Source organism: Pteropus medius, unplaced genomic scaffold, assembly GCF_902729225.1.
Source record: "Pteropus medius unplaced genomic scaffold, Ma_sr-lr_union100, whole genome shotgun sequence".
NCBI lineage: Eukaryota > Metazoa > Chordata > Mammalia > Chiroptera > Pteropodidae > Pteropus > Pteropus medius.
The window spans coordinates 6,198,768-6,223,462 of NW_024349797.1; the positions used below are offsets into that span (position 1 = coordinate 6,198,768).

Below are 24,695 nucleotides of genomic sequence, written 5' to 3' on the forward strand. Positions count from 1 at the left end.
CCCAAAAGGTCAGATTATAGAACCCACCTTTATTAATATATCGGGAAACCCAAGTATAGTGCCCGAAGCAACAGTTTGGGAGATGCAAGTCAAAACTAATAAAAGCTGCTGCAACCAAGACTTTTCTCTTTTCCTCTTGGTCCCAGGACTGTTTCAGGAGGTTGTGAGAGAGACAGTGAGGATTTCAGCCCGGGGTAGAGGCCAGTTTCAGCTGGAACCTTGAATGAGCAATATCTATAACAAGTTGAAGCCATTCAGAGATATAGAATTGCATTAGCTATTACAACCTAGTTTGTATAAATATTTCTACTTCTTCCTCCAAGAATATTCTCTGAGCAGAGCAGATGAGGCATAGTGGCTTTAAAAATGCGGGACTCAGAATTTCTGTGGGTTTATGGATGCTGTGAGTTTTTAGGATTTCTCATCACCTGCATCCAAATCACCTGGGTCACTAATTAAAAATACCAGTTCCTGGAGCCTCAACTAGTATTTAATGAATCAGAAAGCATGTGAGTCAGAGACCAGTAACCTACATTTGTACCAAAGTCCACTGTGATTCTCATGCTCCCTCATGTTTAAGAACTATGGTTCTGGTTGACCCTGAGTAGGGGCCACTTTGAAAATGGAAATTTAAATAGGTCCATGGTTTACAAAGTCACTTGTGTTAAGTCATAAACCATCACATGTGGAATTACCATTATCATTAGAGTCATTTTTAATATATGTTTAAAATATGCATGTTAGAAGTTATAAGGACTTAGACGTTTTATTTTATGAGAATAACAGTTGTTGGGCGAGTCGCTTAACTCTGAGCCTCTTTATACCATCTATGAAATAGCAATGGTGCCATCTGACCTTACGTTGCATGTGGGGTTGAGAGAATCAAGTAGGAAAGACAGAAAAGTAAGTGCTATGACAAATGAGGTATTATGATGCCTATGTGCAAATTTGGTGAAATGGTAGCCTGGTTAGATGTAATGATATTTTTCTAAGTAACCTAGTTTGGTTTATTATTCTGTAGGGTTTGGGAGTCCATTTTGATAACTGAGATTTTAGAACTAACAGTAATTCCAGATTTATTAAAAATTGAACATGATTATGAGAAGGGAAACCTCTGGGATTGTACAGAAAAGGATTTTTATAAAGCATTTACTTTGAATCTAACAATAGTTAAACATTTGGAATCATTCATTATTCTAAACTCTTCCAAGTGATTCCATGTTATAAGCAAATGCTGTGGAAAATGAATAGGAAATTCATTTATGAAATTAACCCTTTTTCTGATGCCATGAGAGTAAGATCATTAATCATGTCATGTCTAAGAATTCCACCTCAGATTTTCATGGCACGTTAAATAAATGGGGAAAATCTACAAACCCCATCATCAACTTCAACTTTAGCTATTTTATACTTTTAAGCAAAAGTCCCCTTTCCTCTTATAAATGTAAGCTTTTTTTAAATGGAAGCAAATTTGTTAAGTTCACTCTATTGAAGGTACATTGAAAAAGGTCAGCAGATAATAAATTTGACAGGAAGTAGGTAAAATCAAAGTTTTATTCATGGACAGTGGTTAAGAATGAAGATATTGAGATAAATTATTTTAAGTGAGAACTATCCTTTTAATAGGTTTCACTCTCCAGCCTTGTCTCATTTTTCATTTTCATGAGGATTTTAATGTATTCTTTTTATTATATAAAACATGCCATATTTGGCCTTTTCATGAAAATGGATCTGATATTCTCCTTTGACAGCCATTCATATGAAAGGAACAGGTCCTATTTCTATCCATCGCCTACATGTACATATTCATAGAAATCATAGATTTTTAAGAAGATATACTATAGGCTTATAGAACATCGTAATCTCAGAAATTCAAAGCACTTTGGTCAATAACTATATAATATTTCCTTTCTCTACTCACTGTTGACTGCTTTAGGACAAGTAAGATAAACATAGTTATATAATTATCAAATTCAGAATATTCAACAAGATATTTCTCCCTCCTCCAACTTCTTATAACAAAAGTCCAAAGCACTAAATGGTCTTCCTTGTTTAAAGTATCACCATGGCTTATTGATTAATTGATTGATTTATATTTAATATGATTTTGTTCTGACATCTTTTCTGAAGAGAAGTAAAAATAATTCCTAACATTAAAATGAGGGTACGCCAGATACTTCACAATATTGACTGGTGTGCAAGTGGGTGGGGAGGGGCATGATAAGGGGTCCTCTCCATTTATTTATCCCTAGTTCTGTGACCTTGATAAATGCAATGACAGAATCAAAACAACAAAGATAGAAAAGTCAGAGAATTGAACGGAAACTGGGACTTAAACTACTCTGTCATTACTTTGTTGTAGGTTTGTTTGTTTGTTTTTTTTAAAGAAAGTTACAACAAGGAGCAGCTAAGGACTTATAAATTGGCAGCAGATTGTGGTTTATGATAATGACGATCCCAAAGGGACTTGGCTTTCTTGGTGACATTGAAGTAAATTGCACTCCTCAAGATGTATACTAAGCAGGATAGATAATGAGATGTATGGAGAAGGCACGATTGTAGTTTTATGGTATTGTTGACTATCAAAATGAGGGGAAGGAAAAAGGCGACAAGGTGGATTTACTTGGGTTAATTTTAATAAACATTATAAGTGACTAAATTTCTACTTTTAAGTGATAAAAATAAATACTGGTATATCAAACAATTGCTGGCCCCTACAGTATTTCAGTCCCTTTTCCTAACTTTTAGTAACTTTGATTTACTCTAAATTCCTAACTTCTTGATAGGTGAGGTCACATTTGTCGATATTTACTTGAGTTATTAATAACATTTTTATAGATGAGGAAAGTTGAAGGAAGTACTATAGTTTTCTTATCCAGAAACAGACATAGCTCTTATGTAAAATCCTGTTTCCAGCAGATTCCACAAGACATTGAGAAGTTCCTCCTAAGGAGTGGGACCTTTTGGGCTTGACAGATTTTTCTACTCTGAATGCTTTGCTTTTAATTGAAACTGATAAAACACGTGTGTGTATGTATGTATGTGTGCATAGATGCATCACACATGGCTGAAAGCTGTCATATCTACATGGCCTAATTCCATTATTTTCAGTGCGCTTAAGTTGTCTATTTCTCCTGGGTTTTGTGGGCAAATCTTTGTTATTGTGGTATATGATAGCCACATATTATCTGAGTACCACTCTCACCTTCTTAATTCGAGTCCACTCACACCAGTTAGAAGGCACAATAAAATGGATGATTTCTGGTCATTTTAGAATCGAGGTGAAGCAAAGATGAGGGTTATTCAATTAAAGTATTTTAATTCTAATGGGAAAATAGGTTAGTGACCTCTGTTAAAGAATAAAGTGTCCTGACTTTCCCCTTCCTCCCTTCTCTTCTGAATTTTTTTTTCTTTCTCTCTGGTGCCACAAAGGAGGAGATTCACTCCTAAAAGAGTGTGTCATTTTAAGTTGACTTTCTCAGAGCTGAGCTCAGAGCCATTGCCAAGGCCAGTGGGCGTAAATTCAGTCCGCCTGACGGGAGATGAAGGGCTGTGGGATTTATGACTTATTTGAGTTCTCATACATCACCCTCGGTGTCGCTCGCTTATGATGGCCCTGCCAAAAGATAAAGAAGTGTAGGACGCTTGGTACGGGCCGTGGTGACAGGCCAGGGACAAATGTCTCTGTTGGGTAAATTGATTTGAATGGCTCTAGTGAAATATCAGGTTAGGCTGAAAATATGATTGGGTTTAATGATCCTGCTAACTTCATAGACTGATGGGATTCCAAATTCTGGACAGGTTAATTAAGGCACCCTATGAAGGGGGTGTGTATGGATATTTGTAAATTCATATAATTATTAATGCCAGTAAATACCACCATGTGAAAATCCAGACCTATTCTTCTATATAATATATTGAATCTCCATTGAATACAAGAAACATTACTTGCAATTTATAGAGTATTTATCAGGGAAAAAACTGTTGAGAATATTATTTCTTTCTCCATACCCCAGAAGCAACAGAGACCAAAGGCCTAAAAATATTTAATGAAAAGACAGAGAATAGACAAATAGACAAACAGTTTATTCTCTGCTGGTTCAATTTAGTAGACTTAAACTTAATAACATAGTGGAGAGAGGATTTTTTCCTTTGTGTGAAAGTGGAGTTGTGTTAGGCCACTAAACCGAAGATTAAATAAATGGATTAGCTTTTCAATTAAGAAGAAAAATATTGTTACCTTATTTTTTGAGTGTTGCTTTTCAGTTGAAAATGATAGATTTAGATTCTCTTTGTGGGCCCAAAATGCCTAGCGGGTTTCTGCTTTTTCATTTAAAGTTGCCTCTAAATTTCTGTCTTGACATCCAACAGTATTTCTTTACTGTTCTTATCTCCAGGTAATTATTGTTAACTGTTTATAGTTTTATTATATTTCGAGGCATGAATGACTGGTTTCATCTTCCACAAGCATTAGAAAATCCCGGTTATTTCTTGCACTTCGCACTTTCTTTGAAGCAAGAAGCCCTACCTGTGTGAAAGTGAACTCTAAGGAGAGGCTTTGCTGATGCTCGCTGGTCAACAGAGCCACAGGCCAGCAGCATCCCTGACTCCCAGGCCTTCTGTTCCCCGGTTCTTTCTTGGTCTTCGGACAAATTCTCCATCTTTATTTGGCAGAAATTGTGATTTCTTCATTCAAGTGTGTGGCTGAGAGCCCTTGAGTACCATCTGTAATGGGTGTGAGGAGGATGGTAAATTGGGCTTAGGGGAGAATGAAAACTATCGTCGAATATGTTCTACTTTTAGAACTCGAAAAGAGTCAGCATTGGAGAGTGTCGTGCTCATTTGTCAATGCAGCATAGAGCGATAGTGCCAAAACCCACTCTCCATTCTCAGGAGAGGTTCCCGCGTAACTGCAAACCTTGAAACCATCTCCGTGAAATGTAGAGGTGCCTCCGTCACAGAGCTGACCCTTAGGTGGAGCGTGCCTCGTGTCCTTCTGCCTTTCCCTCAGCTTCACCTGACTGCGAGTGACATACCTTTTGAGAGAAATCCATTTGCTCGCGTCTAATTTTAGGTGACACCCCTTTATCTATGTTAAGGAACCCAGGGATGTTTTATGGACCTCATGGCCCCATGGGTTTCTAACTCAGGACTAGCACCACAGAGTTTCTGTTCAATGTTTTTATTGGTTCTTTCTCTGTCTCTGGTTTTTCTGTGTATGAGGATATTAAGAATCAGAGAGACAGAGAAATATGTTCAAGATCACACAGCTTATAAGAGACAAGGCAGTTTTTGGACCCAGTTGTGCCTGACTCCAAAACACATATTCTGTACCACACCATTTTGCCCATTGCTACGTTACTATGTGTAGGAGATAAACATTTTCTGTCCTATCTCCCTCCCTAAGCTCAAGTCTTGGCACTCTCCCGCTTAGTTCTGCAGTCACTCTTACCTCCTTCACCAGTCCAGGCCCATCTGGGCCTCTGGCTGTAATGCCTTTTCTATGGTCTATTCGTCATCTTTTCATTTTCCTTCTTCAGGCCTCAGATCATATGCCACTCCCTAGAAGTGTCCTATTAACCTTGAGTGTCCTTCTCCACTTTCCCTCCGTCTCATTGCTCTGATGATTTTCTTTATAGCAATAATCGCATTCTACCCATTAGTGTCCCCATACAGTAGATCCAATAACTTTTATATTCATCCAATAACCTGGATGAATAAATGTTCCCGGAGAGACAGAAATATAAACAAAAAATTCTAATGCTAGGAAATGTTTGTTAAATATTCTAACAAAGATTTGAGCAAAACGCCGTGGTTACACAGATAAAGACAGGTGAACAAAGATAAACAAACATTAGGAGAATGTTAGAATGTTCCAGAAGGAGGGCATACATGAACTGGGTCTGGTGGATGGGTAGGATTTCAATATGCAAAGATAGCGGGAGAAGCATTCCTGGAAGACAACAGCATGAACAAGCACACAAAAGTAGAAATAAGTAGGGTAGATGTTCATGTAACAGTAAGACTTGAGTTCAAATCTTGACATTTCCTCCTAATAGCTGTTGACTTTAGACCATGGGTTTAAGAAACATTTTTGAGAGCCTTCTAAATTCTACATTACTATCACCTTTTTCCCCCTGAATCTTAGTTTCCTTGGTTCTTAAATAAGGGTAATAATCCATGACTCATAGAGTTTTTTTTATGAAATAATATATGTCAAAGAACCTGGTTTTTAGCAGGTACTTTGATCCATGGAGATCGTGACTGAGTTTAGGTGACTTGCTAAATTCAAGACAGGGTTATTTAAAGTCAAAGAACAGATGCATTACAATGCCATAATTAGAATGGATAATCACATTTGCAGAAAAGAGACTACTCTATGAGTAAATGTAATTTATTCATAAAGTGCTGGACCTAGGGTTAGAGAAGATAAGTTCTAGTCTCAGTATCACTTTGGGTTCTGGGGGACTAGAAAATTATTCAATCCATCAATGTCTCAGTATCCTTGCCCTTAAAATTATTATTATTATAAAAATACCTGAGTGTGAATGTAAGCTCTTTTTGAGGGTTCCAATAAGGGAAGTTAAGATTGCTTCTCTCCAGAACATTAAGCTTGTGCAGAAAGGTGCCAGATAAAGTACTATAATGAAAGTAATGTGACAAGAGGAGCAGCCCCTTAATCATTTTCACAATGCAATGGTGCTACCACAAGTCATAATTTTAATACAAAGATTTATATAAATTAAATAACGATTCTGGGGTTAGCCGGATCTACCGATATTCTAAAGTTTGCCATAGAGAATTGTGGTGTCACTTAGCAAGTTCATTCTTAAAAAGAATGGGAAGGGAGGGAGGTTAGGATAGCAGCAACTAGGAAAATGTTAAAGATAGTCTGGAAGAGAAGACTAAAAGGAAAGGGAGAACCAGGAGGAAAACGAAGTGAGGAAACAGATCAGCGTAGCAAGAGAAACCAAAGGGGAGAGGGAATCCTTGCAAAAGGGAAGAGAGCCTACACATTTATCTAACAAAACAGTCCGTCCCTCTTCACACTATGGCCGCAGCCTCTCTGAAAGGAAAGCAGTTGTGTTGGCAGCCTGATCATCGTCTTTACATTCAGTCAATTCCCTAATGATTATGCCATGGGATCCTTACCATTTTCTGTAAAAGCACCTGTGAAATTGTAAGGCTTGGCTGATTGATGGCTCTTTTTTCGTTAAGTAAGAAATGAGGTAAGCAAAGTCGACCAGGATCTGGAGGTCATCTAGCAGGAGATAAAAACAGTGGAATTCCAGAGTGTTATCCCAGCCACAGTAACACTCACTGGATGAATATTTAATACCTGGGTTTCCCATGATCCTCACTTTAGACTTGAGATAACTGAGGCTAAGACCAGCTGAGAAATTTACCCATGTTTAAATGGCTCGTGAGGGATAGAACCAAATTTGAATTTCATTCTGACTCTAATGCTCATATTCTCTTTTCTAATGTTTTCTCTTAATAAAAATTAGTACATATACATAATAGGATAGGATTCTGTCTTATTAAGGACTAATTTTGAAATTTAAGATTATCTTTGGAGAAAGTATCCGTTTATTTCTCTTCTTAATGTTCGTTTGAAAATAAGAATAGGAAAGATATAGCAAGTGTGCTTTTGTACTGGGAATATCTAAAATTGTTTACTTTAACAATAGAGTTCTGCCATCTGGTTATTGCACGTTCTCCTAAATTGGTATGGTTTTTCCTGCTGTCTTGGAAAGGGAGTAACTAGTGCAGAGGAAAGTGTTCAAAATGCAGCAAAGGGATGCGGGGGGGGAGGGGGGAGGGTAAGATTTTTCTTAATTATCACTGCGGTAGAATGTCTGGCCAAAGTCAGAAACCTTTTATTTCTGCTCAGTGAGCAGCCTGAAAAGCTTCAGAATATATGGCACAAACAAATGCCATTTCATTTTTTTCTACCTCTTAAAGAAAGTTAATCAAGAATTTATTTTTTAGAATAATGCTGTGTGAAATCAAGCAGCCAGACAATGAAATGAAATCAGAGGAAATGAAATGATGGGAATTATCCTAAAAATATTAAATTCTGTAAAAATGTAAAAAAATTCTGCCAAGCGAATTGGTTAATAAGGAGCTACAATTTATTGCCCTCTGGGTTACCTTTTTCTGGCATCTTTATGGTTCTTCAGTTTCCTCTTTCAAAACCACTTACCTATAATCCTTGACAAATATCCATTTTGGGTACTAGGAGTGGCCAATAGCTTTGAGAGCAAAGCAAGACTGTGGCATGTGCCAAGAAGTTGGGAAGGGTATGGGTTAACATAGATTAGGATCAAGGATCTTAGGTAGGTAACTGTTTGCTTAAGTAGAGCCAGTTTACGCTATGACCCTCCATTCTATTAGGCCTGGCATGGCAAGGATTTCTTCTTTTAAAAAAAATAATAACCGAAGGATTTTAAAGCATATACTCACCCAATTTTCCCAAAATCTTTATTTCTGAGGACTACTAGGTCATAGAGATGTGGCAGTGGACTTGGTGAAGTCCGTTTGGCTCCTAGCGTCTTGGGACCTGTTGTCTGGGACAGCCCCTGCTGTGCTGGTCGCGGGCAGGGTGATCTGGGGGGGCTGCAGCAGGCGGTGGGTGGCTGCCATACCACCAGGGCAGCATGCACATCGTGGTTCTTTAGGAATATGTACTGGCTGCCTCACTTGCCAGATTCCAGTTCTGTAAAATGTCACCAGAAAGATCTTTGTCTCTGATAGCGTGACAGTGTGTGGTTAAGAGACATTTATTTTCACGGAGAGAATTTTAAAGCTATCAGGCAAAGGCTCTTTTCTGAATATAGCATAGCTATAGGACTTCTCAACCTCCACATTGATGACATTTTGGACTAGATAGTTCTTCGTTGTGGGGCCGTCTTTTGCATTGCAGGATACTTAACAGCATCTCTGGACTCTACTCACTAGATGCTGTAGCATCTCCTTCAGCTTGACAATGAAAGGTGCCTCTAGACACTGTCAAATGTTCCCCAGGGGGCAAAATTGCCACTGGCCGAAAACCACTACCTTAGATTTTGGACCCTTTGAAATAAGATCACTGATTTTTTTTCTTTCTCCTAATTATGCTCCATAAGAAGAGACCTTCATTTGAGAGAGACTTCCAACATAAATCTTTGATTCTTTTTGAGAAAACATACTGCATTTTAACCTTTTAGTGGCTGATTGTCCCCAAATGTGAAATAGGACGTTGATGGAGGCAGTAGTTATATGCACTTATTTTTGAGTCAGAGTCACTTGAATTCGAGTTAAGGATTTGCTACCAAGTATCTTTGTGACCGTGGCCAAGTGACTTTGCAGTCCTGTCTCTTTTTCTTTTCTTTTCTCTCTTTCTCTCTCTCTCTCTCTCTCTCTCTCTCTCTCTCTCTCTCTCTTTTTTTTTAGGTGAGGCAACCCTTGGTTGACCTAAGAGATTGCAAGGACCTTGTCAGCTTACACTCTTTTTTTAATTTTTTTTTATTTTTTATACCTACAGCACCTGGTCTTCCTAGGTTTTCTCCCATCTAAGTACTAACCAGGCCCAACCCTGCTTAGCTTCCGAGATCAGACGGGATTGGGCTTGTTCAGGGAAGCATGGCCATAGAAGAAGTCTCCTTTTCTTTATCTGTGAGATGAGGGGAATGATGATTGTACCTTTATCATCCCGTCATAGCAATGATTAAATGAGATAAAATAGTGAAAACCTGTAGCACTATGCCTGATACATGTTGAGTGTTCAATAAACGTTTGTTGTAGTTATTAATATAGCTGATGATCTTTTTAAAAAAATTATTAGGCTTGTTATTAAGCCAATGTTTATTTACCAACTGTTTTTCATATTTTTTAAATCTCAGAAAATAGACTCACGAGCGTACGTACACACACTCACACAGTCTGACTAGCTCTTGGTTCTACATAATATCTTTGGACAAACCCAGGACACTCTGATTCACCCCTCTCCTTTTTCTACTTCTTGCTCTCACTGTACCCAGCTTTTTCCTCCCATTCTTTCCTTCTGGAGCCACCATCAGACAAAGTTCAGATCATTCCCTTGATTTGCAACCTGGGCACGAATGAGAAAACTCCTATAGTGGCTTTTGATTTTATGCTTCATTGCTTAGGTCTCCTCATAAACACCGTGGCATCTTAGAAAAGAAACCAAAAAACAAAAATGACTTTATTTTGGCCAGAACTTTATCAAATCTGTGTTTGCAATGGCACAGCAAAGTAGCAAATGAGAAAATCCAGGGTTTTTTTTGGCTGCAGAAGCCAAATGACCTTGAGGGAGCACTGGCTGCATGTTCCCTTTTCATGGCGTTGCCCGTGTGCCTTCTCCTCCTCCTGCTCCCCATTCAGCTCCTCAACAATAGGCAATCACTCTGCCCTCCCACTCCAGATTTATGGCCAAGAACAGGCCATAAACAGAGAAGGCCAGTCCTATTCCCAGGCGCTGCACCTTCCTGTGTGCCGGAAGTCCGACAGCTTGATGGGACCGTAAAAAATAAGCCTGCATCCCCACTCGCCCCATGAATCATGCCCTATGAAAATGACTAGTGAGGCGTGCTGCAGTCACTGCGGGTGACTCAGAGCCCGAGGCAGGGTTTCCGCTCACCCACCAGAGCAAAGGGTCCTGGTGATATCCTCACCGTCGTGTGGCCTGACACTCCAAAGTGGTCACATAACTAAGAAGACCTCGGAAGACCATGCCAGCTCACAGATTCATAGGGAACAGGCTTTTTCAGTGATCCACATGTCATGATGGAGGCCACTGCAGCTTGCCGATGCTCTGAGAATTACTAAAGTACCACCTGAAATGACACTCCTGCAGGACACATTTGGGGAATAGGAACACACCTTTCACAGATGCCATCTTCCACCTCTAGCGGCCTCTTGGTGTGTATGTCATTGGCTAGTGCTTCTCAATCATGTAACGTGTGAAAATCAACAGGGTGACCTTGTTCAGTTTCTGATTCAGTTGGTCTGGGCGGAGCCCAAGAATCTGCATTTTTTACAAACCCCTAGGCAGGTGATTCTGATGCTGCTAGTCTTTCAACCACGTTTGAGTAGTAAGATCCCAGAGTGTTTAAACAGTTTCTTTCCCTCCTTCCTTTCCTCACCTCAGAATTGTTTCTTTTGGAGCGGCCCTTGTCAGCTTTTGTAGGAAACAGTAGTCATCTCCCCAGTTGGTTTTGGGCAAAACGAACTTCCTCTATGTCCATGAAATATCAGAAACCTTGAGAACTAGAGATATATGGTTATTATTGAGTTTAGTCTCCTTCCCCTGATAAGATGTTTTAGAAAACATTCTTTCGACAAATGGCCTTCTGTGTTTTTCTCAGGTCACTGCTAAGCCGAAGGGTCTCAACCCAGCTCTGCAGAGAACAGATGGTCTTTTGTCATTTAGCAACGAGTGCAGTGGAAGGCCTGTGGTGTATTGAAATCTGCCTCCGCCCATTGATCTAACTTTAGGCAACAGAGCAACAGAAAACCTATAGATCACCTTTCTGCATTTCTGGAAGCTTTCTTCATCTGATAGTAGTAGCTGTCGTCTATGCTTTTTGTTCAAGATACACATTTTGGGCTATGTGGTCTCAGTGAAAGGGCAGTGAGTGGAAGAAGAGGCAGGAAGGGCCTAACTATCTGTACATGTGCATGAGGTTTGGAAGGGTGATTTTCTTCTATGAGTAATGCTTGTAAGCTGATATCAGTGGAGAGTACATATGCTTGTGGCTCAAGGATTTGACCCTGAGACATGTCCCCAGTCAGGAAATCATCCCTTGATCCGTTCACCTAAATGAAATGTGCTATAGACCTAACTCTGCTTTAGTTGCTCTATCAGATTCCTCCCATTGTGCTTCTTCCAACGATGTGTGATGTAAATCAATGGGTACACAGCGTCTTGCAGTGGAATAAGCATAGGGTTTGAATCAGGCAACCTGGGCTCAACTCTCAGAGCCTGGCTCTCGCTACCTAACTCTCTGAGCTTACATTTCCTCCTCTGTAAAAACCTGATGCTATGTATTTAAGAGGGTAATTTTGAACATTACATGAGCTGAAGTAGAAAGCCCTAGCATGATATCTGACATAATAGGCTTTCAGTAAACTTGAATTCCATTCTCCCTTAAAGCAGGTTGCTTATATTAAATTTGACAAAATTAAGCAATCGTGGCTTAATGCTGTGGACTCTGGAGTAAGCCTGTCTGGGTTTGAACCGTAGCTCAGCTACTTCTTTACTGTGTGACTGACCATTGATAGTTTTACTTTAATCTATCTAGGCCTCAGTTTTCTAGATTTTGAAAATTAAATGAGTTACTACATGTAAAACACTTAGAAGAGTCTCTGACACATAACTGTTTCTAATTTTATGATATGGAATTTTCGTCATCTAAAGAGTGGCAAGCAGAAATAAGCAACCACATTCCCGCGGCCCCCCTCAAAACAAACAAACACCACTACTACTATCTATCTTTAGTTTTGATGTAATAGCTAAGAAGTTATTCTCCTAGACAACTTTGAAGTAGTTCATACCTGGCAGAAGTTAAAACTTTTGAGTTATAGCATTGACAACAATTAATTTGGGATGGATCACAAACCTAAATGCAATAGCTGAAATTATAAAGCTTCCAGAGGAAAATATGGGGAAATATCTTTGCGCTTTTGAGGTGCAGTGATTTCTTGGAGAGAATATAAAAGCACTAAGCATAAGCATAAAAGGAAATATCAGTAGATTGGATTTGATCAAAATTAAAATTTTCTGTTCTTCAAAAGAGTCTTAGGAAAATTAAAATGTAACCCACAGTCTGGGGAAAAAAATATTTTTAAGACATATGTCTAAAAAGGACCTGTATTCTGAATATGTAAAGATCTCCTACAAATCAATAGTAAAAAGGCTCTCAGTGAAAAAATGGGCAAAAGAATTGAAAAACTACTTCATATAAGAAGATACGCAAATGTCAAATAGGCCTGTGAAAAGATGCTTCACATCTTTAGTCATCAGGGGACTATATATTAAAATCACAATGAGGTAACATATTATACTCTTGAAAATGGTTAAAATTAAAAAGACCGACAACACGCAGTGTTGGTTAGCATTGAAACTGCTGGAATTCTCATATGTTGTAGGTGGAGTATAGAATGGTACAACCACGTTGGAAAATTGTTTGGTAATTTCTGATACAGTTAAACATAGATTTAAAATAAGGCTCAACAGTTAATTTTTAGGTATTTATCCAAGAAAAAAGAAGACACATATCCACAAAAATACTCATGTAAAAACACTCATAGTAGCTTTATAATAGCCCCAAACTGGAAATAGGACATATGCCCAACAATAAGAGAGTGAGTAAACAAAGTATGGTATATTCATGGGATGGAAAACTACTGATAATAAAAAGTTAACTATGGATAAATAAAACATGTATGCATCTCAAAAGCTGTATGTTGTGTGGGAGAAAAAAGATTACATATTATGTAATTCCATTTACATAAAGTTCAAGAACAGGTAAAACTAATCTATATTATAACTCAGAACATTGATTATCTATGAGGGGTGGGTATTAACAAGAAGTGTCATGAAAGAACTTTCTGAGATGGTAAAAATATTCTATATCCTGATGGCAGTTTTGATTTCATGGATATACTGCTTTGTTAAAACTCATCTAAGTGGATGCTCATGTTTTACTCTATATAATTATGCCACAACGTACATTATATATGTGCGTGTGTATATCTATCTGTCTATCTATCTAGAGATATATATAGATATATCTATATATCTATATATATCTATATATATCTATATATCTATATCTATCTATATCTATCTATCTATCTATCTATCTATCTATCTATCTATCTATCTATCTATATATTAGAATTATTCTTCATTCTAGGAGAGCCTCTCTGAGTCCTGATTATTTGTTATACTCTTTTCCTACATCAGAATTACTTCTCGGCTGCTGACCATCACCCAGAAAACAGAGAAATATGAATTACCATAACAGTAAAGGAAAGCTCCTTAATTAATTATGTGAATCTCTGTAAAGCTTGTACCTTCCCCTCTGGATAAATTATTCCATTGTGAAGCCTCTCCAGGGGGAATCTCTTACAACTGCCCTTTATTTCTGGGCTTCTGTACTTCAGCTTTCCTGTCTTGTCCTGGGTTATCTCCTGTAGAATAGAATTGATGGTCCTTTCCACTTGAGTTGGACTCTTCATTCAGGTTTTTCCAAGCACTTTATGAACTGTAATTCATTAACATCATCATAAATGGTAATGTTCTGTGAAAAAGAGAGGTGATGGCACCAATTAAAATACTCTTGTAGTCGCACATCAAATCAATGTCAGTCCAAACACCAGAACCAAAAATTCATACATTTCCATTCCTCTGCCGGATTGATAGCAGCACAATGGTTGAAACAAAGACAAAACCCCAGTCTACGCTTACAGAATGTGCCCTACTGCACTTGGCACATGGATCTGCTAAGAGCAGTGACAAGGAAAGAGAAGAAATGGATCTGAACTAGAGAAGGTTCCAGTAGGCAATATATACCACTTGTCTTGAAATATCCAGAAGGACATCTACAAATAATATCATGCATCCAGTCACAGAATTACAGGGCTGAATTGCTGCATAATCATTTTATTGTTGACTTAAAACCCAAATCATTGAAGCCACATATCCAAGGTCACATAGTTGTTCTCTCCCAGATCTGATGATGGCCGGCTCTGAGCCATTGCCACTGAAATCTTTATGTGTTCCAGATCACATAAGAGATTTCCTTCTTCCTCGGACTCTGCAACTTTTTACATAACAGAAGCATTTAAATACATTGTTTTATTGGGGCATGGGGTATTAAATAAATAATCTAAAATTTCTCTCACACCACAAGGAGTCTAATAACAACTGACAGTTGTAGAGTAAGCACTCTATGCCTAGTACTCTTGAATGTTTTACATATATTTATTTAAATTTCAGTATCCTACTGTGATACTGCACTATTGGGGATACTGTTATCCTTCCCATTTTACACTTGTGGAAGCTGAAGCATGGGTGTGGGGGTTAAAAACCTGCCCCAGATCTTGAAGTTTGCAAGTGATAGAGCCAGAATGGAAAGCAGAATGTTGATTCTAGCAGCCACACTGCTCTGACCTGCTTCCTCTATAGGATAGGAGGTAGAGATTTGTCTCCTCCGGAAAAAGAACTGAAATCTCAATGAAGCAAACCTAAGAGTATCTAATGAATGTATATAATAACAGTTGATATTAAATGGGCAATTGTCACTGTGCAACTGGTTTATTTCATTTGAATTTTCACAACTCAGTGAGAAAATGTATTATCTTTATTATATACGAAGAAATGGTGATGTGCAGTGTTAAAGGGATGTGCTCATGGCCACATGGTAGGGAAAAATGTGACCCCGAATAGCCTGGCTTCAGGGTTGCGTCCCCTGTCCCCTGGAGGATTGCAGGAATGTTGGAATAAAATGGCATTTATTTAGTCCTGCTTTAATTGACGAAATACTAAACAGAGTCTGCACTAAATAAAATTTCATCAGAGAAACATTTATGGCTTGGCTATTTCTGAGCTAGAAAGTCTGATTTGATATAGACTGCCTTCATTTTTATAGAGCTGGCATCAAACCTGTTTTAGAAAGAAGTGGCTTTTCTCCAAGGTCTCCCTGGTCAGTGTGACCTGACACACTTCTTGGTTTCAACTAGTAATTTTCAAGGAAGGGCCAGATTGAGAGGGATGGCAGTATCCTCCCTGGGCAGGTGTCAACTTTTGGAAGAGAGGAAGGGGAAGGAATGCTTGTTTCAAAAACAAAGCAGGCCTGGAGGACTGATTTTGAACTTGACCCAGGACCTGCCTCTCTTCTACCTAGGATGTAAAAGTTTGCGACAGACAAGCAAAGTCATCATTCTTGTTGGTATTTTGTGATTGGAGTACAAAAATGTTTCTATTTCTAAAATTGTTTTGGTTTTAATTTGTGGTTAGCCACAATTTATGAGTTAATTTTTAATGCTCTATAAGACAGTGTGGGGATTTTGTTTTTGAGGAATACTCTTTTTAAGTTTGACAAAAATGAGTTTAAACAGAGATAGGAGTAGCTGCCATATACCTATCACTGGTGTGGAGACATTGAAAATAAGTCCTAGTGGTGGCTCTAAGGCATTTTGAAGAACTTGGATTCTACTCATCCAAAGTGAATTCTGTACATTTATTGGTACTTTAAAACTATGGGACATGTTTCTATGGAATCCAGGCCTTTGGTAGGGAGAGGAAATGATTTCTAGGATAAAACTCAGATAAGCCTAGGGCAAAGAAACCTGTAGTTCTTATTGTTACAAAGAACTAAGGCTGGCTTTTTCAAGGTACCAGCTTGCAGAAGACCCGAGGCTTGTGAATTCTCATTTACAAACTCCATATTCTGTCATAGTTACCCTGGACTGAGTTTTTGATTGTAAAGAGTTGGGGGCTGCATTCTGCACAAGACCATGCCCTGATGGGCTGAGACAGAAAAGTCGGCCTGACCCTCTGTGTCCCCAGTGTTAAAGATGAGCTGTTCTCCCTTGTAGGGAGCATTCTCACTGCTGGGTGTCACAGGGCTTGCCTAGCTTTAAGATGCAAAAACGACTCTTCTCCCAAGTCTTGTCTCATGGACTATCATCTTGTGAATAATTATCCCAGGTAAGGCCGCTTCTGCAATCAAGATGCAAAAATTCATTAGACAAGATGGGATCCTCGCCTGCCCGTTAGAGATCAGAGGCTGCCTGTGTACAGCCCACACCTGCGGTGTTTTCTGACACCTTGATGTCATTTCTTGAGTGTGTATGAGTGTGGTTACCTCACAAGGCTGTACAAAAGCCATTTGCCTTTAGTGAGATAAAGGGCAGAGGCCTCTTTCAGAAAATGCTAGGATTCTGTTTCTTTCATGCTTCACTCATCAGCTATTTAATTAAATTTACCCATTCATTCAAAACTAGTCGTGTCATGTGCCTGTTCCTGTGCTGGCATTAAAGATCTATGGATGAAGGAGACAAAGAATGATGCTACTCTCATGCAGATTACATCTGATTATGGATATGAAATTGAAGCAGCTAAACTCACTGAGAATAAGAGCTTACATCTACCCAGCACAAATACATTCCCGCTGCAATTTTAAAGCTTTATGTATGTTGACTTGTTAAACTCTTTAAACAAGCCTATGAGGTATATGCTACTCTGATCTACTTTTGCAGATCAGGAGACTGAGGAACAGGGGCGTTAGGTAACTAGATCTAGATTGATCTAGGCAGGAAAGGACAGAGCTCAGATTTGAACTTGGGATGTCCGGCTCCAGAGTCCATGATTTTAGCCATGATGCTATAATACATTGAATACTGGGGATTATCTACTTCATATTGGGTGGTCAGGAAGTGACTCTCTAAAGAAAGGCCATTAGAGCTGAAACCTGAAAGATGAGAAAGAGTACTGCAGGTTAAATGAGTGTGTGTAAGTGTGTATAGTTTTGTGTGTGAGTGTTGTGTGCGTTGTACGTGTGTTGAGTGTGTGTAGTGTGTATACTGTGTGTGTATGTTATGTATATTTTGTGTCATGTGTGTGTGTTGTGGGGTTTGTGTGTGTGTTTTGGGTATGTTGTATGTATGTACTTTGTTCATGGTAGAGCAGGGACCTAATGGCGTCCCTAGCAGAGGAGGCAGAATGCCTGATGGTCCCAGGGAAAAGGCGTCGAGTGAAAGTGAGGAGAGCGAGAGACAGAGGCTTGGACCATTCACACAACGGAAAGGCCAGTGGGCCGAAAGCTTATGGTAGAAGTGAAAAGAAATGTGAAGTTGGGATGTTATGCGGGCAGGAGCAAAACTACCTGGTGTTATATGCCGATTTTGGAATGTAAAGTCATTGTAAGATTTTCAACAAAAGAAATTACCTAATTCCATTGAGACTTTAAAAATATCATTTGCTGTCAGGACACAAGAGATGGTGGCTGTTGTCATTGTCCAGGTAAGAGGTGAAGGAGGCTTCACCTTGGATGACGGGTGGGCTCTGTGTGGTATGAGGGTCATCTCCCACTTCACTGCATGTCCAGCTTCCATTCTCTACTCAAAAAGAGGATTTTTGAATGAAGCGAAGACTTTTCACAGAACTTTGCCCCACTGGGGATTCACCCTTTGTGCAAGGAGTCCTACTCCAGCAGGCTTCCTGGTCAGAATATGCCACTGGACATGCTGAGAATCAAGGGCCCTGACTGAGGAAACCCCAATAGGATGGACAAACTGAGGATTCTGTGTATGTAGCGTGGGAAATTTACTCTGACCACTTGGAAGCAGAACCAGTGGTACTTGCAAATTTTCTTTTGGGCACTCTGTGCTTTTTTTTTTTTTTTTTTAATAGCTTATATCTCTTGAATTGCCTTATCCAAAGATAATTGACAACAATAATTTGGGCTGATGCAAAAACGACAATAATAGTCCTTTTATGAAGGTGTCTCCTATCTGCCGAAGGCTGTTGAAATAGAAGAAGATGTGGTCTTTGCTGGGAGTGTAAACAGGTGTTTTTGGATTACCTTCTGTGAGCTGCAGGATTCGGTTGAAGTGGATGTTGTATGCAAATGCAGCGGTGGCTTGTGAGCCACAAATGTGTCAAATAACCATCCCCAAATGTACTGTGTTGCATTAGTATATGGGATTCCACTTCCCTCTGCCCACCACTGAGACTTCTCTGGGCCCTTTCTGTTTCTATTCCTTTATGACATATAGAGACAGTTCAGGCATTAGCTGTCCCTGTGATTCCATCCCACCAAAACAGAACTTTATGATCCTTTTATCTTCTCTCATATTCATAAGAAGACTACTTTTTATCAGATTCCAAGACAGGTGGATCATGGTAATGCTGTACTCCATTACAATAATGGATGCTATTCATTGAGCATCTACTGTTTGCCAGGTTTGGGCTGCTTGCCGTATATACCATCTTATTTAGTCTTTAGAGCATCTTTAAAGGAAGGTACTATTATCCTCCTGCACAAGTGAAGAAATTGAAGCTAAAACACTCTTGGCTTCATAGTGATTAGAGCAAATGATGTAATCACTTCATTGTGTCCTGCAGAAGTCTAACTACATAGAGGGAATTGTGTTAAGGTTTGAATACAGGCATGCCTCGGAGACATTGTGGGTTTGGTTCCAGAGTAGCTCAGTAAAGTGAGTATCACAGTAAAGTGAGTCTTGATCTTTTTTGCTGGTGGAGTCTTGCCTCTAATATGTAAAAAACAAACATCAGTGAAGGGTAATAAAGTGAAGCAGTTTAAAATGAGGTATGCCTGTGACATGTTTTAAGAGAAACACTGGCAGACGAAGAAAGGAAAACATACAAGATCATTTAATTAAATCTGTATACATTTCTCACATGCAATATGACAGGTCTGAAAAATTGCACAGCTCTTTGGGAGAGATAGAGCAGTATATATGTATTAATATTCTTACCTTGATAGGGGAAAATAAGGGATGCTGTGGGACTACATCACACCTAACCCAGGAAATGATGACCGAATCCTGAATAAATAAATTTTAAGTAGGGAAACATCGTCTGGCAATGGGTGCATTCTAGGCTAAGTGAACATGTATAAGAACTCAGACAAATTTAGGGGCTTGCAGACCATTTAGGGTGACTGAACGTGTGCGCAGGTTAGGGAATACTAAGACACAGTGTTAGGTGAGCAGGGAGAGAATCACGAAGGGCCTTGTACTGTTAGGAGTTCGTACCTTATCTTAAGGGCACTGGAGATGTGAAGCATTTAAAGCAGGAGTATAGTATGATTTTATCTGACTTCAGTGGCATGTAAGTATGGATTCAAGGGGAGAAGCTGGGAGGATTTTCTGTAGTAATCCAGGTGAGAAATGATGGCGGTCTCAACCTAACGTCATCAAAGTGGGAATAGAAGAGCATAGATACAAAAGCTTTTAATCAGACAGATACCTGTAAACAAGGATCCATAGGGGTATCTAACAGTTTAAAACTATTTGGAGGGCCATAATGTGGAAGAGGGAGATGATTTATTCTGTGTATTTACAGAGGGCATAGTAAAGACTGATGGGAGAAAGTCACTGGGAGGTATATTTTAACTTTAGTACAATAGTGTGGCCCAAAAATTGAAAGCCTGAGTCTACCATTCATTACTGAATGTGTCCAAGTATTTTATTTTAATTCAAGGTATATTTTTAAATGCTTAGTATGTACTAGGCACTGAACTCACACTTAAGGGGAATGAGATTCTGAAGATAATTAACAGCTAATTAAAATCAGTGAAATACACATCCTCTATATGAACAAAGAACTGTTGAAATTAATTCTACCTAGGGTTGAGGAGAGTTATTAATTGAGTTGGTGGAAACTAGCTGAGGAGTTGGTTAAAGGGAAAATTTGTATGGTATATGGAGGACATCTACATGGAGTTGCCCAGGGAACCCTTGGAAAACATGACTCTAGTGCTTAGAAAATAGTCAGGGCTGGAGAAATATATTGGGGAGTTTTCGGTATAAGCAAGGTTCATCAAGGCGTGAGTATAGAAGATAAGCAGGTAACATAAATAAGTGAAGTGGACAAGGCATAAGACAATGATAAATAGTGGGGACTGTGAAAATTGGAAAGCAAATCGCAAAAGGCGTGGCTGCTGCTCACCTCTAATAAATTGTCACCTTGTAGGGATGTTAGCCCTATATTGTCAGATCTCCACACTTCCTAAATGAAAACAAACACATGGATATTTAGGTGATGTTTTCAGTTTTTTTATTTTTTTCTCCCCACAGTATAGCTTTGATCTAATCATGGCTTAAGGACTGTCCAGTTGCCTTGTATGTTATAAGTGCCGAAGCTGTGAAATGAAATTTCTCCAAGTGAGTAGAGCGCTGGTCTATATGCACTGACAAGCCTTCTCAAGTGGGAAACCAAGTCTTATTTGATATGCAACCTTTTCCTTTTCTACATCTGAGAATTCATGCTGTCATAGTGATATCTGAGATCATGCAGTACATCATCAAGTGAAATACAAAAGACAAAGAGAGATAAAAGCATGATGGAAAATCTAGAACCCTGTGAAGATCTGGGTGTTTACAAAGAGTAATCGAGTACATGAGATGATAACTGTGAGTGTGTTTTCAGACATCAGAAAACATTTCTTTTTAGTTATAGTGTTTATTTTATAACTAATGGGAATTTACAATTTACACATTTGTAAATTCCCTTACAAATGTTCCTCTTTATATGCTAGCATTCAAAATGGTACTGCTAACAAATGGTTTCAACACCCTTGTAGAGAACAGGGTCCAAAGATAGCATCCTGTGTAACCTTAGGGGTGAATGAGGAAGGTGACTGGAAACAGTAGGCTTGAGAATTAGCCAGGAGTAGTATTACCAAATCCAAGAGGGAGAGAGCTCCAAGAAGAGAGATCAAGCTTGGGATATTAAGCAGATGAAAATTGGTGAGACATGGGTTTAAAAAGTAGAGTCTTCTGATGACCTCAGGGAAGGATCTCTAAGGAAAAGAGTTGTCAAGACGCCAGGTTGCTGTGCCCTGGGCATTGAACGGGAGGTCGATGGATGGAGTGATTGCAGACTGCTCTCTTGGTAAATTGGACAGTAAAAAGAAGGAGAGGCAGTCATGTCTTAAGGATGAGGCAAGGTTAAAGAAAGATTATACTATTTTTTTTCTAATGGAGTAGAATTGATATTGAAAGCTATTGATAATTGATGAAGCAAAGTATAGAATGAGGCATAAAATGGAGAGATCAGAATTAGAGCAATTGAGAATTTCCTTCCTTTCAGACAGGTGAAAGTATGAATCTCTGAAGGTAAGCAGAGAGGAAAATCAAGTTATGCCTGATGACTACAGGTTTTCTCTGAAGGGGAGATGAAGGGAGGGGTTAGTAGAGAGGCGTGGGCTAGAAAAAAATGGAAACAAGTTTGGAACAGCTGCTGTAGAGAATTTAATAGGGGCGAATAAAAGGATTGTTGAGGTTCAAACTGAGGTTGGAAACCATTAAGTAGTAATGATCACAGCTGTGAGCATTTCTTCAGCAGTATCAGGGAGACCAGGCACAGGAAGGAGAGAGAAGAGGGTCTGGGTTGCTCCAGCATTGGAAAATGACCAGCCAGATTCAGCAGAAGGTCAAGGGAAGAAAGAAGTTAAGCAACAGATAAATGGGCAAGTTTGTAAATGGAACACAGGCCTGGGGGAGAAGTCAAAGGATTTAAGAGAAGACCGATTTGCTGAGAGAAAAGAGAGAGCCCACAGGATAACTATTTTCCTTGGATATTAGAATAAGGGATTCTTGCACTAGGTATAACTTTGATCTGAGTGACTTCTGAGGTTCCTTTGTATTCCAAGATTCTTTCATTCTAGAAACCACAGCCAGTTACTGTGCTATTGTCATAATCGTCAAGGTATGTTAAAAAAAAAAAAGTCCTGTATACACCAAAGTGTCTCTCTCAGGGCTGATCTCAAGGAAAATGATATAGATGATAGTTCTCATTTGTACTGCTTACCTCCATTTGCAGTATCCTCTTCCATTCCTTCATCTTATCCCGAGTGGACTAAACAAACCAATGAAGGCGTTGCTCTGTGATAGGAAGCCTGTCCTTGGTCCTTATTCAACTCAAAACCTCTCGGTAGGTATGTGTCCTGCTTCTATGCAGGCCTAGATAAGGTCTCCGGTTATTTGTTTTTATTCCATTGGAGCCACAAGGAGCTTCACTTTCAAGTCAGCTTTGTTGGCCTTTTTGACTCAAGCCACAAGACAACAATTCTTTTATTATTGTCAGTTCTTATAATTTCTACTAGATAGTAGGTAATGTGAGGAGGAGGGGCAAAAAGAATGAGAGCAATTAGCTTAATGTGCTTGCGATAAACAAGAAGAGATTCAATGCTAGGTGCTTCACTATTTTGAATCCCACCTCCTGAGTCTGACAGCACTATTGTATACTTCCCAATTTCCGTTTGAGTACTAGCAAACCTACTTCACTTGCCTCTGGCCTTGGCTTGCAGATTTTGGGAAACACAGAAGTTAAACATGGGTTATTTCTTCAGTGAACCGACACATTTCTCCTTGGGGACCAGCTCCTTTGCTGCTGAGACAGCTAAATGCGGAAGCGACAAATTTGAAATATGCCCTAGACTCTGTGGGATCAGGGATTTTGAATCCTTGCCAGGGCTTTAATGCCTCTTGGTATACTTCTCAGGTAGATCAAAGTCCCACACGAAGTTCTACTGGAGGAGAGGGGTCTTCAGTGGATCTCGAGTGAAAGCAAAATAGCCTTGAAATGAGAACAAGAGATTCAACAGCAGACACTGCCTGTAGGAACTTTGATTTCATTGCATTTAAGCTTCTTTCTCTAATGGACCATTTCTACCTGAACACTTTTTGAGGATAAGTGCTGTGTCTTCTATATCTGCATCTCCAGCTTTTAACAGTCCCTTCCCCATGGTACATGCTCATTGAATGTATGTGGAAATTAGTCACATGTTGGGATGACAATTTTTCATCCCCATCTCAATTTCAATGAGTGATGAATGGTAAAATGACTTTTCTTACTTTGCATGAATGGTCAAAACTTCAGGTTATGTACATCATCAAGTACTGAGGAAATCTACCCCAAATGGAGCCCAGAGAATGTAATGGAACAAATTTGGTATTGAGAATTGGAAAAACTCATTTTCAAATTCTAGCTCAACAGCACATTAATTTTGTGAGGGTAAGTTGCTTAAACTCTCTGTACCTCCGTTTCATGTAATACTGACATTGTGAGAGCAATCTCTCTCTCTCTCTCTCTCGTTAGTGATAGGATGGAATTTCCTCTTTATTTTTCTCCCTGACCTTCTCCATATCTCTATGAGTATGTTGTGTTATAGCTACTGCTTCGATGTGGCTAGAGAACACAGCTGTCCCCTCACTGAGGATAAAGTTAGTGCTCACTGCATCAGTAATTACGTGAGGTACTATGTGAGATGCTCTGGCCTTGTTGGTCTCTGTACCAGTGTCACCGTAGGGTCATAATTCACGATGGGTGACCAGACATCTACTCAGTAGCTTACACATACAGTTGACTCTTCTTTCAGAAACCAGAAAATTGCACATGATCTGCAACCTGAAGGAATACTTTTATTTATTCATTCATTCATTTATTCATTCATTCATTCGATAAGAATTTATTGTGTCTTCTATATGCTAAGCACTGGGGACATGGCGGTGTGTAAAAAGAGACATTGTCTTTGTTCCTGTGGAAAGTATATTCTAGAAGAAGAGACACACATTAAGCAAATACTCTCACAAACAAAAGTACATTTGCAGCAGTGATGAGCGACACAAAGTCATAGAACTTGGCACAGCTCCATTCAGAAATTTGACAGAACTGGGAAGGTTAGGAAGAGCTTGTCTGAGGAAGTGCTCAGACTCTGATGGACGAGTAGTTAACTAGGAAAAGGAAGAAAGAGCTTCACAGTAGCAAGCAGAGAGCACAAGGCACCTGTGGCGGGGAGGGAACGTCATGAGGGTTTGAGGTGAATGAAGCCAGTGTGGCTGGAGCCAGTGGACAAGGCTCAAGATAAGCCTTGCAAGCGGGACATGCTCAGGAGTTTTGTTTTCATTCAAGCTGCCATGTAAAGCTGTGCAAT

The 24,695-nt window shown here is 39.3% G+C and overlaps 1 protein-coding gene and 1 pseudogene across 1 annotated transcript in view; one reads left to right on the forward strand and one right to left on the reverse strand.

Moving 5' to 3' along the window:
- Positions 1–24,695, forward strand: part of NRXN3 (neurexin 3) — a 1,605,778-nt gene that overhangs the window by 921,522 nt on the left and 659,561 nt on the right. The gene's annotated exons all lie outside the window — the stretch shown is intronic.
- Positions 9,518–9,636, reverse strand: LOC120619880 (uncharacterized; annotated as a pseudogene).